Source organism: Notamacropus eugenii, chromosome 1 (genome assembly GCF_028372415.1).
Source record: "Notamacropus eugenii isolate mMacEug1 chromosome 1, mMacEug1.pri_v2, whole genome shotgun sequence".
Lineage (NCBI taxonomy): Eukaryota > Metazoa > Chordata > Mammalia > Diprotodontia > Macropodidae > Notamacropus > Notamacropus eugenii.
Window position 1 is genome coordinate 257,617,243 of NC_092872.1, and position 12,765 is coordinate 257,630,007.

The 12,765-nt window shown below is 45.0% G+C and overlaps 1 protein-coding gene across 3 annotated transcripts in view; it reads right to left on the minus strand.

The window, feature by feature from the left end:
* The window catches only part of LINGO1 (leucine rich repeat and Ig domain containing 1), a 45,288-nt gene that overhangs the window by 9,248 nt on the left and 23,275 nt on the right, over positions 1-12,765 (minus strand). The window contains exon 2 of one of the 3 annotated variants that reach the window (XM_072628684.1): positions 11,196-11,309. The exons of the other annotated variants lie outside the window; for them this stretch is intronic. The gene's annotated coding sequence lies outside the window, so the exon portion shown is untranslated. The remainder of the gene's footprint in view (positions 1-11,195; positions 11,310-12,765) is intronic. 3 annotated transcript variants of the gene reach the window in all.

Sequence of the window (12,765 nt, forward strand, 5' to 3'; positions counted from 1 at the left end):
TGGTAGAGAAAATTGAATCATTTAGGAGTTCCCTATTGAAATCAAAAGTTCTCTCTCCCTCTCCCTCTCCCTCTCCCTCTCCCTCTCCCTCTCCCTCTCCCTCTCCCTCTCTCTCTCTCTCTCTCCCTCCCTCCCTCCCGCCTACCCTCCCTCCATCTCTTGATGTCTCCTAGAACATAGATTGTCAGAGTTGGAAGGGACCTTAGAACACAGACCATTGACTGTCAGAGCTTGGAAGGCTCTTAAAACAAACTGTGAGAGATGGGAAAGGGAGCTGAGAATATGCAGCATAGAATGCTGGAACTCAGAACACAGGTGAAAGCTGGAAAGTACCATGGAACATAGACTACCAGAGGTGGAAGACATATTAGGACATAGAACATGAAGCTGGATGAGATTTTAGAATCTTGAATTCCAGATCTGGAAAATAGCCTCGAGTTCCTGCCATCCAACTTTCTGATTTCACAGACTAGAAAACTGAGGCTTGGAGAGACAGAACTGACTTCCCCAAGGTTATATAGGGAGGCGATTCTGAAGCCAGGTGTACTGGCTCTTGGCCCCGGGCTTTCTTTCTGCCACCCCACTCTTGTAGTTACATGGTCCTCGTGGACACCGGAGTGATGCTGCCTTGTGTCCATTAAGGCAGGTCTGTACCTCCTGTCCAAACTGGCCTGGTCTCTCAGCAGGCTTACACAGCTTGGCAATGTTTATAACATTGGTTACTCTCCTAATTGCTGCTGCTCTGGAGGTTGCTTTATGCATTTAAATCAGAGCTTTATTTTGGATACTTGCCCCTCTGAAGGGGTTCATTCAGGGCACAGGTTTTCAAAATTGGACCAATAAATACAAAAGCAGTAAAAATCTCAGGGTTGGAGGAGGGAATTCGATCCTAGGAGGGACACACTGGTGTTAGGGATGGAGTTTTCTTCTGGTCCAGAGTTATACTGCATGCAAGAAAGATGCTTCTTTTCCACTAGTGGCAGGATGGGTCTTTGGGTCTGTTCTCTAGGGAGCCTAAAAGAGCATTGAGCCATTTGAGTTTTTTTTGTCTGTTCCCCTGGGGAGGCAGTGTGGCACATGGGACAAGCTATGGGATCCAGGATCAGAACATGGAGGAGTCCCAGCATTTCCATCTATCACCTGAGTTACTTTGGACAAGACTTCAAATATGACCTCTCTGGGTCTTATTATCTGTATCTTTAAAATGAGTTTGGTTGTACTAGGTGATCTCTGAGGTCCCTTCAAGCCCCTAAATCTGATGTTCATCCCAGAATCCTAGAGTATTCCTCATGCCCGATCAGTTACTAAGCTACCTCAATGCTCTCCCACCAACATCCCTCATCTCTCACACCTGCTTTAGTCTCTCTCTGTTCCTCTCTGATCACCACCCTAAGGCAGGCCCTCATGAGCACTTGCTTGAGGATGCAGGTGGCCCGGAGGATGGACCGTTAGACACAGAGTCAGGAAGACATGAGTTCGTATCCTGTCTTGGACACTCACTAGCTGTGTGACATGGGGCAAGTCACTCATCCTCTTTCAGCCTCAGATCCTCATCTGTAAAATGGGGATAACAATAACACCTACCTCATAGGGTTGTTGGGAGGATCAAATGGTATAGTATATGCAAAGGCATATGGCAAAGTTTAAATGCCAGCTATTATTGGTTTTGTTAAGGTAGTCTCTTAACAGATATTTCTATTGCCACTCTCTCTCCCAACTTCAATCCGTTCCTGCCATTGTTGACTTCCAGACTACTGTTTCTCATACAAAAATCCAGTCAAGTTTACTCCTCCATTCAAATATTTTCCATTGACTCCCAAGGAAAATTCAACTGTTTTTCCTCCCAAATCAGGGAATATGGTTTTAAATGGCTGTCTTTTTCACCTAATTCCTGTGCATTAATTGTCTTATAGCTATGTGTGTATGTATGTATGTATGTATGGGGGGGAACGACTTAGAACATGGAATATAGAACATCAGAACAGGAAGGGATCTTAGAATATAGAATGTGAGAGCTGGAAGACACCTTAAAATATAGAATGTCAAAGTTGGGAGGGCCTTTGGAATGAATATAGAATATGAGAGCTGAGTTGGTCCTCAGAATATAGAATGTTCTTTAGAGATGGAAAATACCTTAAAACATAGATCATCAGAGTTGGGATGAAACTCAGAACATAGGACATCAGAACTGGGAGAGACCTTAGAACATAGGACGCCTAGATCGTATATTAGAGGCTGACTTTAAAACATAGAGTGCCAGAGCTTGGAGGGACCTTAGAACAGAAAACCGAGAATGTCAGAGCTGAGGAAGAGCCCACCACAATCTGACACCCGTTCCCTCTACTCTTTCCATCTTTGCTTCATGTTGGCCCTCTCCCCATTCTCTGCAATCTAGTTCAATTGGGCAGCCTTTATTATTCCTGAATCTGGCTACTTCACCATAACATAGCACTTTGGGGTTTGTGAAGCACTTTATATACCCTGACTCCGAGCACAGGTCCCCCCCTCTTCCCTCACTTGTCTAAACTGACTTGTATCATACCAAATGGCAGCCCCAGGATTCATTCAGCATCTATGAAGCACCTAATGTATGCAGAGCTGGGTGCTGGAGTAGGTACAAAGTTTGGAGAAGACACATAGGTATATAGGAGACAGACCTGGGGTTCAAACCTACACTGGAGGACCCTAGATCCAGAACTGGGAGGCCTCTCCAGCAATTTTGCAGCAGAGGAAACTGAGGCCCTGAGAGGGGAAGCCAGACAGTGGCTTGGTCAAGGTCGCGGAGGCACTAAGCTTCTGAGGTGAGATTTGCACCTAGGGCCTCTGCCTCCATGTTTTGTGCTCCTTGCACAGCAGCATCTCAACACTCAGCCCTCCCTTCCCTCTTTTCAAGCCACCCCAGGAGAGCTAATCTCAGTCCTGAGGTTAAGGGGCAAGGACCCAAGGGAGGGAGAAAAGGTCATCCAAGATGATGAAGAAGGGAGGAGGTGTGGGAGAGAGAAGGCAGACTCCTTGCTTTGCCTATTTGTGTAGCCTGCCCATACCTAATTCCCCTTTCTTTCCTCATCCCTCGCTTGTCTGATTTCACATTATTTGCACTCTGGCTCTAGGGCATGAATTTTCTATTATTGTTTCATGGAATAATGCAGCAAGTTCATTTGGGAAACATCCGAGCTCAGGGGCTGAGACAGACCAGGTGCCCTTGAGGGGTGAGGGAGGAAAGGAGGGACCTTGGGCTACCTTTACCAAGAGGACAGGATAGAAGCACCTGAGACCCTTACCCCAACCTCAAAAGGATACTTGTGTATGTGTGTGTGTGTGTGTGTACGTGTGTGTATGTTATGTGTGTGTGCATGCTATCTTGTATGTGAATGTTTCGTATGTGCATGTTATGTGTGTGTGTGTGTGTGTGTGTGTGTGTGTGTGTGTGTGTGTAGCAAGACCTTGACCAGGGAATTGCCTCTGAGGCCCTCAATATATATTAAATTCAATTTAATTCAACAAGCATTTATTTGGTACCAATTATGTGTCAGGCACCCCAGATGGACTTCAGGGATTTAAAGACCAAAACTTCCCTTGCCTGAGCTAGCAGTTTGACAGTGGGTGAGGTCATTTCATTGTTCCAAACCTCAGTCTCTCCATCTATAAAATGGAGATCATAATACTTGCCCCTCCTCATTTGTAAAATGAAAAGTTTGGACTAGAAGATCCTGAAGGTTCTCTGCAGCTCTAAGACTGTGATCTTTCCTCAGAATCTTTAAATGCTGAAGAAACTGAGGTCTGCAGACTAGGGTTAGGGAGTCTAAAGCTGAAAAGGACTTTCGGAGGCTGCCTCTTCCAAACCTCCCATTTTACAGATGAGCAAAGTGAAGCCAGGACCTTGCCCAGTGTCACACAGACCTGAAGTTTGAACCAAGATTCTCTGACTCCAAAGCCTTTCTGCTTGTAACTCCTGACTATTAAACAAATGTAATTCTCAAGTCTCAAGTAACCCAGGTTTTATCACTTAAACACTGTGTGACCTTGGCCAAGTCATCTAACCTCCATGGGCCTCTGTCTCCTCACCTGTAAAATGAGACGGCTGGACTGGATGACTTCAGTTGAATTGGATGACCTTGAAGGTCCTTTCTAACTCTATGATTTCATGACCTTATTTCTCTCATGGAAAATACATACAGAGACCATCCCAATTGTACTTTCATCCATGAAGATGCTACACAGACAACTTCTGTCTTTTTTTTCCTCTCCCATGAATCCTGAAACCAAGGTTGGCAAAAAGCCCAAAAGCAGACCAGCAAAAGAAGGAGTTGGGTCACCTAGTAAGGCTATCCCCCAAAGAGGCATGATGATGATAAAGTAAAAAGTGAATTTCACCCCATCTTTGGGATAATCTGTGGAAGGTGTTGGGAAAGCTGGCCTTTTCTCTAGTGAACACATTGTCTTCCCCCTGGCATCTGGCCACCACTGAGAAAGGCCAAGGGCTAAAAATATTGTGAGGCTGGTAAGATGGTTGGCAGGCACTGCTTTATTGTAGGCAAAAGCCTACGCTCGGCACCCTCTGAATCTGGTCCCACCTAGATCATGAGAACAAAGTCTGGATGCAGTGGATGGGGTGAGTGAGGGGAGGCAGGGATGTGAGTTTGGTAAAAGTCTTAGCTGGGAGACAGAAAACCAGAGGCTACAGTCACTTGACTATGGGTCTTATGACACTTCAGGATTAAATGAAGCCAGTAGGGATGGGAAGCTAGCGTAGGGCTGGGGTCAGGGCAAGTTTGGGGGGCCAAAGTTGGGATAGAAATCAATAAAAAGATGGGGTTGGGGCAAATTTGGGGGCCAAGGTGGGGTTGAGAGCAGTAGTTTGATGGCCAGGGTAGGGCCTATGTAGGGATGAAGACAAGGTAAATTTGGGGTCAGTGTAGGGATAGTGGGGTAGGAAAAGGTATCAGTTTAAGTTGAAATGAGAGTTAGACGCCTGGGGTGAATGTAGGGATGGGAAGCATTGTAAAGATGGGAGGTCAGTGTAGGGATGAGGGAAGTATAGAGAAGTCATTATGGGCATGGGGAGAGATAGTTCATGTAGGGATAGGGCAATGTAAGGATAGAAGAGAAAGTGTAAGAACAGAAAGGTCAATTACAGATGGGCTCAGTATAGGGATAGAGAGAGCACAGGGATATGGGATCACTGAGATATAAAGAAGTGTAGGGATAGGGACAAGATAGGGATGGAATCAGTGTAAGGATGGGGACAGAGGAGGGATGGACAGTTAGGACTGGGATAGGACATAGGGTAGGTATGCGCATTTGTTACTATTCAGTCACGTCTGGCTTTCTGTGACCCATTTGAGGTTTTTTCTGGCTAAGATATTGGAGTGCTTTGCCATTTCCTTCTCTACCTCATCTTATACATGAAGAAACTAAGGCAAATGGTTAAGTGACTTGTCTATGGTCACACATATGGGGTCATGAAGAGTCAGAGATGACTGAATAGCAACCAATGCCCATATCTGCCCTGTCTCTTGTCCCAGTCCTAACTCTCCATCCCTGTCCTGTCCCCTTCCTTACCCTGATTCCCATCCCTACACTCTCCCCATTTGAACTCAGGTTTTCTTGACTCTAGGGCCAGCACTTTGTGAGCCTGGAGTCAGGAAAACTCATCACTGTGAGTTCAAATCTGGCCTCGGACACTTATTAGCTATTACCCTGGGCAAGTAACTTAACCCTGCTTGCCTCAGTTTTCTTCTCTGTAAAATGAGCTATAGAAGAAAATGGTAAAGCACTCTAGTATCTTTGCCAAGAAAATTCCAGATGGAGTCAAGAAGATGGACACAACTGAAATGACCAAGCATCAACAAAAATGAATGAGGTATGAGCAGGTCAAGGTAAGAAGAGAGACAGGATAGAGACTGCGGGACAATTCAATCATATTAGTAGGTGATGCAGCTAAAAATTTGTTTCCTGGACCTTCTACCACACCTGGATAACACCTGAACTGAAGCACCATTATTCCTTCCCCTCTCAGGTGTGAATTCAACTTCTACATCACACACACACACACACACACACACACACACACACACACACACACAGTCTCTAACACAATGGGGCTGGGAGAGATCACGTCAAAATATTTCTGCTCTGTCTCCTTGCAAGAATTCCCCCATCAGACCCAGCCAATTAAGGTGCTGGTTATGAAATTAACCATAATTATGAAAGAGATATTTAATAGTTTGCATATTGATGAAGAAACAGAAAGTGAATTATCCTGAGAACTCAGATCCAGCTTTCCCAGGAAAGAAAGATGTCAGGTGGGTCTTGCTATGGATGACCTGGGGGAAAGAATAGAGGGAGGTAGGGTTTTGAAGGTATGTGTCTGTATGGGGCAGATGAGAGAGAGAGGACCCAAAGAGGTAGGGGCAAGGCAGAAAGATCAGAGAGATGGGAATCAGGAGACACAGAAGGGAGAAGGGCAAGAGACCATTAAAGGATAGAATGAGTACATAGAACACCTGAGAGAGAGAGAGACAGAGAGAGAGACAGAGAGACAGAGACAGAGACAGAGACAGAGACAGAGACAGACAGAGATGGGGGGATGGGCAGATAGGGTGACAGGGAAGACTAGATCTAAATACAAATATAGACAAGATACATAAACAATTCCTCCTTACTTGCTTCCTCACAGAATAGAGGTAAGTATGGGTTCTTAAATGCTTCATGGCCTGTGTGCCTGTCTTCAGAGGACCAACCTAGTAAGTGTGAGTATCATCAGAAGGCTAACTGCCAAGTACTGATTTCTTTCCTCCCTCCCTCCCTCCTTCCCTTCCTTCCCTTCCTTCCTTCCTTCCTTCCTTCCTTCCTTCCTTCCTTCCTTCCTTCCTTCCTTCCTTCCTTCCTTCCTTCCTCCCTCCTTCCCTCCCTCCTTCCTTCCATCCTTCCTTCCTTCCTTCCTTCCTTCCTTCCTTCCTTCCTTCCTTCCTTCCTTCCTTCCTTCCTTCCTTCCTTCCTTCCTTTCTTTCTTCCTTCCTTCCTTTCTGGTGGGGGTGAGTCATAGCAACTCATTTAATTAGCTATTAAGGATGGAGAGACCGGTATTTGTAGGAATAGGGAGCTTGCCCCCACAGGGAAAATTATTAACCTTTTGAAGTATCAAAATTGTGTGTAATACATGTGGCTGTAAAGGTACAATGGTGTACAGGACTAGAGTAAGGAAGGTCTGGGTTCAAATCCTGTCTCTGATACTTAATGGTTGTGTGATCTTCAGCAAATCACAACTTTTCTGAGGAAGTCTCTCAGATCACAGACTCAGAGCAGGAAAGGTCCTCTCAGACCATTTAGTCTAACCCCACCATTTTACAGGGAACTGAAACTCAGGGAAATTAAGTGGCCCAAGGTAACCCCAGGTAAGAAGCATTAGAGAGGGATCTGAACCAGGTACTTTGGCACCAAAATAAGTGTTCTTGCCCCTGTATGATCTGCCAGCTTAGCTTAGACAGTAGGATCTTAGCATCTTAATATCTGGGCTTAGATGTTTATTTAATTAGAATCATAGTATCTTAGCTTGGAGTCTTAGACTTATCTACTAAATCATGTGAGTAATGATTTCTCTTGGTGGGGGTGACTGTAGAGATTTCCTACAACTGGAGGAGTCATGAAGCATATCCATTGTAGAGACAGACATACCAAGACACACAGAAGTAAAGGGCAGAGATATGGACTTACAGCCTCAGTGAAGAAAGGGGAAAGCCCTACTCTATAAACTTCAGTGGCTCCTAATTACCTCTAGGATCAAAGATCAACATTAAAAGCTCTTCACAGTCTGGCCTTATTTCCCCTGACTCCCATTCACTCCACAGGGCAGCCACACTGACGTAATTTCCATAGGACAATCCACTTCCCATCTCCATGCCTAGAATACTATCCCTCCTCATCTCTCTCTCTAGGGATCCCTGGTTTCCTTTAACAGTCGGCTCAATCACTGCCCTCTATATGATTCCCTTCCTGGTTCCTCAACTTCCCCTGTCAGTATTCCCTTGAATGTATTTTGTATGTATTTGGTTGTCTAAGCTCTTTGAAGGCAGGGGCAGCTTGGCTTTTACCTTTCAATCCCTGTCACTGTCACTTAGTCAGCTCTTAATAAACGCTTCTTGATTGTATATGGAATCAGAGAATGAGTCTAAATCCCAAGTCTATCCCTCACTTTGTGTTCTACCTTGGGCAGGGTCTTCTGTTGGTCTCAGTTCCCTCCCTTGTAAATGAAAGGGTTTGGGTCAGATGAGCTTTGAGGTCCTTTCTAGTTCTGCCTGGATCATAGGATAAGCGCTGGGAGAAACATGAACATTTTAAATTACATCCTCCAAGGTAAACCAGGAAAGAGACAGGAAAAAACAAATGTGAGGTGACTTTGAGCAAATCCTCCCCACTCTGTGCATCAGCTTTCTCCCCTACAAAAGGAGGTGTTTGGACTCTCTGGTATCTAAAGCCCTTTCCAGCTTGGAATTCTCTACATACAGAACGACAAACCCACCTACAGAAAACTAGAGAGAGAGACAAACAGAGAGTGGGAGACTCGAAGACAGAGGGAGGGGAAAGTCTGAGGGAGGGAGCTAGGGGGAGGGGAGGAGCAGAGAGAGAAGCCTGAAGGAACAGCTTCCCTGGAATAAATGTGTTAACCTCGGGTGTTCACTTAAGGGGAAGATTAAGAGGGGATTTCCAGGGCATAGTTATAATTACTGAGGCTTGTTCCGACACCTTCAGGCTGGGGCAGCACATGATGAGAAAGGAATCATTAAGGGGCTGGGAGGAAAAAAATAGAAAGAACCAGGCCCAGGAACTGAGACAGAGCCACAAGGGAATGGGGGCCCTTGGAAGGGAAGAGACATGTCAATGAGTGGACATGTTGGAGGCAGAAGACCTGGCTTCATGTCTCACCTCAAACAAACTCAGCAAGTCAGTTACTGGGGGGGCCCCAACCAACTCTCTAAGACCATAAGATGCAAATCAGCTCTGTCTATGTATCTATGTATCTATCTATTTGTCTACCTACCTACCTACCAGTCATCTATCTAGGCCAAGCTTAGCCTAAGGAATTATAGTCAGGTATATATCTTATTATTTTTGTATAGTCTTTCTTCGAACTCCGATACATCAAGAAGCTGTGACTATGCACATAGAGGTGTTCTCTCTTTCAGTCTCTTAATAACACCATGGATCATCTTTAGGAGAAGCTGCAGTCAAAGTATTCACCCCTCTAGAGGTGGCTTGGAGCTCTCCTTCACCACTTAGCTGAGCTGGTCCTCAGGCTGCAGGCTTGGGGTCCTTGGCTGAGACCACACTCAAAGCCTTCCCAGGTCCTCACAGAACTTCTGCCACACGTTGAGCTAATGGAGAAGCCGTATGGTCCAAGGACAAGAGTCAAAACTTTGGAGTCTAAAGGGCCCAAATCCTGCTTTTGCCACTTGGGCAGATCACTTCCTCTCTCCCTATAAAATGAGGGGATAGACTAGGGAACCTGTGGACTTGAGGCCACATGTCACCTCCCAGACTAGATTATCTCCAAGGTCCCTTCCAGCTCAAAACTCAAGATCTTCATGAATGCAGAGCCTGTTTATTGTGAATAAAACCCAGAAACGTACTTTTAGTAACTGCCATTTATCTAGCACCTTAAAGTTCACAAAGATTCAACATTTAAGTTTTTATTTCTTACAGATTACTCTCCTTCATGAATGGTCCAGTCAGATGTACTGTTACTCACACATCTCCCACCTCCATGATATTGCACAGGTAGTGCCTCATGCCCTGTATGACATCCCCACCTTACTCATCTTGCCCTCTTGGAATTTCTGCTTTCCTACAAGATTCAGTTCAACCTCTACCTCCTATCCGAGGCCTTCCCTGGTAACCACAGCTGCTCCCTAAAATTACCTTGTAGCACTTACATCCTTTACAACAAGGAAAAATAGCTTGGAGTGCTGAGTCCTATGTACTAAATGGAGAGGGAAAGAGAAAAAGAGAGAGAGAGAGAGAGAGAGAGAGAGAGAGAGAGAGAGAGAGAGAGAGAGAGAGGTGCATACAGTCTAAAGAATGGGTAGAGGTCTAGAGAGATAAGGCACAGGAAGGAAAAAAGGGAAGCACCCCCCCCCAAAAAAAACTATATCCAGTGACTCTACAATTGGACCCAGGTCCAGCCTTGGTCCTGGACCTGAAGCCACAACACTTTTCATGAGAGCCAACCTAGATTCTTGGTACTAATTGGACTTGAAGCCAGGAAGACTTGGCTTCAAATCCTACCTCAGGCACTTACTTAGCACTGTGACCATGGGCAAGTTCTGTAGTTTATCTAAGCCTCAATTTCTTCCTCTGTAAAATGGGTACAATGCTAGCACCTCCTTCTCCGCTTGTCATAAGAATGAAATGAAATCAAATGAGGGGGTTGGGTTCTGTGTCCTCTGAGGCTCCTTCCAGTTCTAAATCTATTATCCTGGATTAATTCCCTAGAGTAACTATTCAGACAACAGCTGGATCCCATGGTGATGTATGCCAGGCAAACCTTGGCAGTTTCCCCTGCACTAACCAGGTGCCAGGCCCAGACAGGGGGGCATTGATTAGTCTCTGCTCTATCACTGTTGTCAAGTGGACAATTAATGCAGCTGCTTGGCTTGCTATGGCTGCCCTGCTCCCATTCATCTTCCAAAAGAGGGAGGGGAAAGGGGAGTAAGAGAAATCTGGCATGGTCAGATCCACTCAGACCTTCAATAACTCCAATCCCTCCCCTTAAGCCTCAAAGCTGTAACCTGGAGTATGATGATGAAGGATGGATGCTCAGCTGAGTGGAGAGATAGTATGGCTTAGTGAGTAGAGCACTGAACTTTGAATGAGGATGACCTGGGTTTGAATTTCATCTCAGGTAGTTACTAGTTGTGGGATCCCAGGCAAACTCCATAACATTTACTAGTCTGGTTTCACATCTGAAAAATAAGGAGTGGGGAGAAATAATAAAGAACCTCTCTCATTGGGTTCAAGTGAGAAAAAGTAGACAAAATGCTGGCCATCAGAGCCTCTGCCTCCAAGGCTTCATGACTCTGGAGAGACCTGGCAGCAGAAGAAATAAGAAATCTTGGGAGGGACATTGGAAATTTTCCAACCAACCTCTTCATTTTCCTGAGAAAGAAACTGAGGACCAGGTAGGGGAAAGGACTTACCCAAGGTCCATAGTTACTGGTAGAGCTAAGTCTAGTGTCTTGTTTGGCAGAGTCCAGGGCTCATTCTGTCACATGTCTTTTATTCAACAGACATTTAGGACACTGTTCTTAATGCTGCAATATAAAGACAATGTCAAAACAGGCTCTGCCCTCAAGAATATGGTATAAAAAATAGAAGGTAAAGAGTAAGGATGGCGAGGAAGTGACTGGATACCATACTCTAGACCAGAGGGGTCCAAAATACTGCCCACAACCCAAGTCTAGCCCAAACCAGATTAAAATGTAATTGGGAAATATTTGGCAAAATAAATAAAAACACAATAGAACATAGATGATGTTAATATGGGGTTTTCTAAGTCCATTTGCAGCCAGCAGAGATCTTACATCTGGGTTAGTGACCCCCATTTTGAGTTTGAAAACATTGGTCTATGTCAGCTGGGTTTGATCAGCACTACTTTAGACAGACTGAAACAGCTTGTTTCCGAAGCGCACAATGCTCAGGGATTTTCCTGACTGAAGGGTGGCACTTCAGAGAGAGTTCAGACCCAAGTACATGGCTTCTCTGCCTCCTCCTAGTCACTGGTGGGGAAGAGAGATGGTGCTCAGCACATTGTTTGGTACATTGTAGGTACTTAATAAATGCTTGTTGATTGACTGACTGACCAATGGGGAGGGTGGGCTAGGAATCAGCAAGAATGTAGAGGAAAAGGAATGAGATGGAAGGAAAACAAAGAGGAAGGGAGAAAAAGGAGAAAAGATGAGAGAGATGGGGAAGAGAGGAAGAGAGAGAGAGAGAGAGAGAGAGAGAGAGAGAGAGAGAGAGAGAGAGAGAGGAGAAGAAGAAGAAGAAGAAGCAGAAGAAGAAGAAGAAGAAGAAGAAGAAGAAGAAGAAGAAGAAGAAGAAAAAGAGATCTGGGGAGAGATAGCAGAAGAGTTAGGGGAAAAGGTGAGATAGATTAGGAAAGGCTGTGGAGACAGAAAATGGGAGAAAGAGAGACAGAAAAATGGAAAAATCCAGGTTCAAATCTTGGCTCAGCCACTTGTGAATACTGAGTTTATTCCATTGTGAATAAACTCCAGAAGAGTGTTCTTAAAAATACCAGACATTTATACACAGAGAGGCAGAGAAAGAGAGACATTGTTATGGATGAAGATGACAGAGAGAAAAGCGTGGGATTCAGAACTAAGGGGAGAAAGCAGAGGGTCAAGTGGGATGATGGGGCTCTTAAAAGAATGAGATCACAAAATAGAAAAAAAGACAGGCAGTGAAAGAGTTAAAAAGAAAGAGAAGGAAGGAAGAAAAGAGAAACGATAGATAAGAATAGAAGAAGGAAAATAGAGGGTATAAAGGACAAGGGACAGGGGGAAGTTAGAAGGAGCTAGTCTTCAGATGGGAGGAGAGAGGAGTGGGTAAGAAGAGGAGGAGGGAAAAGAACAAGACAGGAGGAAGAGAGAATAATCAAATGGCCAGAGGGAGGAAAAACAATCCAAGCTCTTTCTGGCCTTTGGTTTCCTGAAGCTGGGGCTTAGTCAGATAGTTTCCTACTCCCGGGCTTTACCCTCCTTTTTC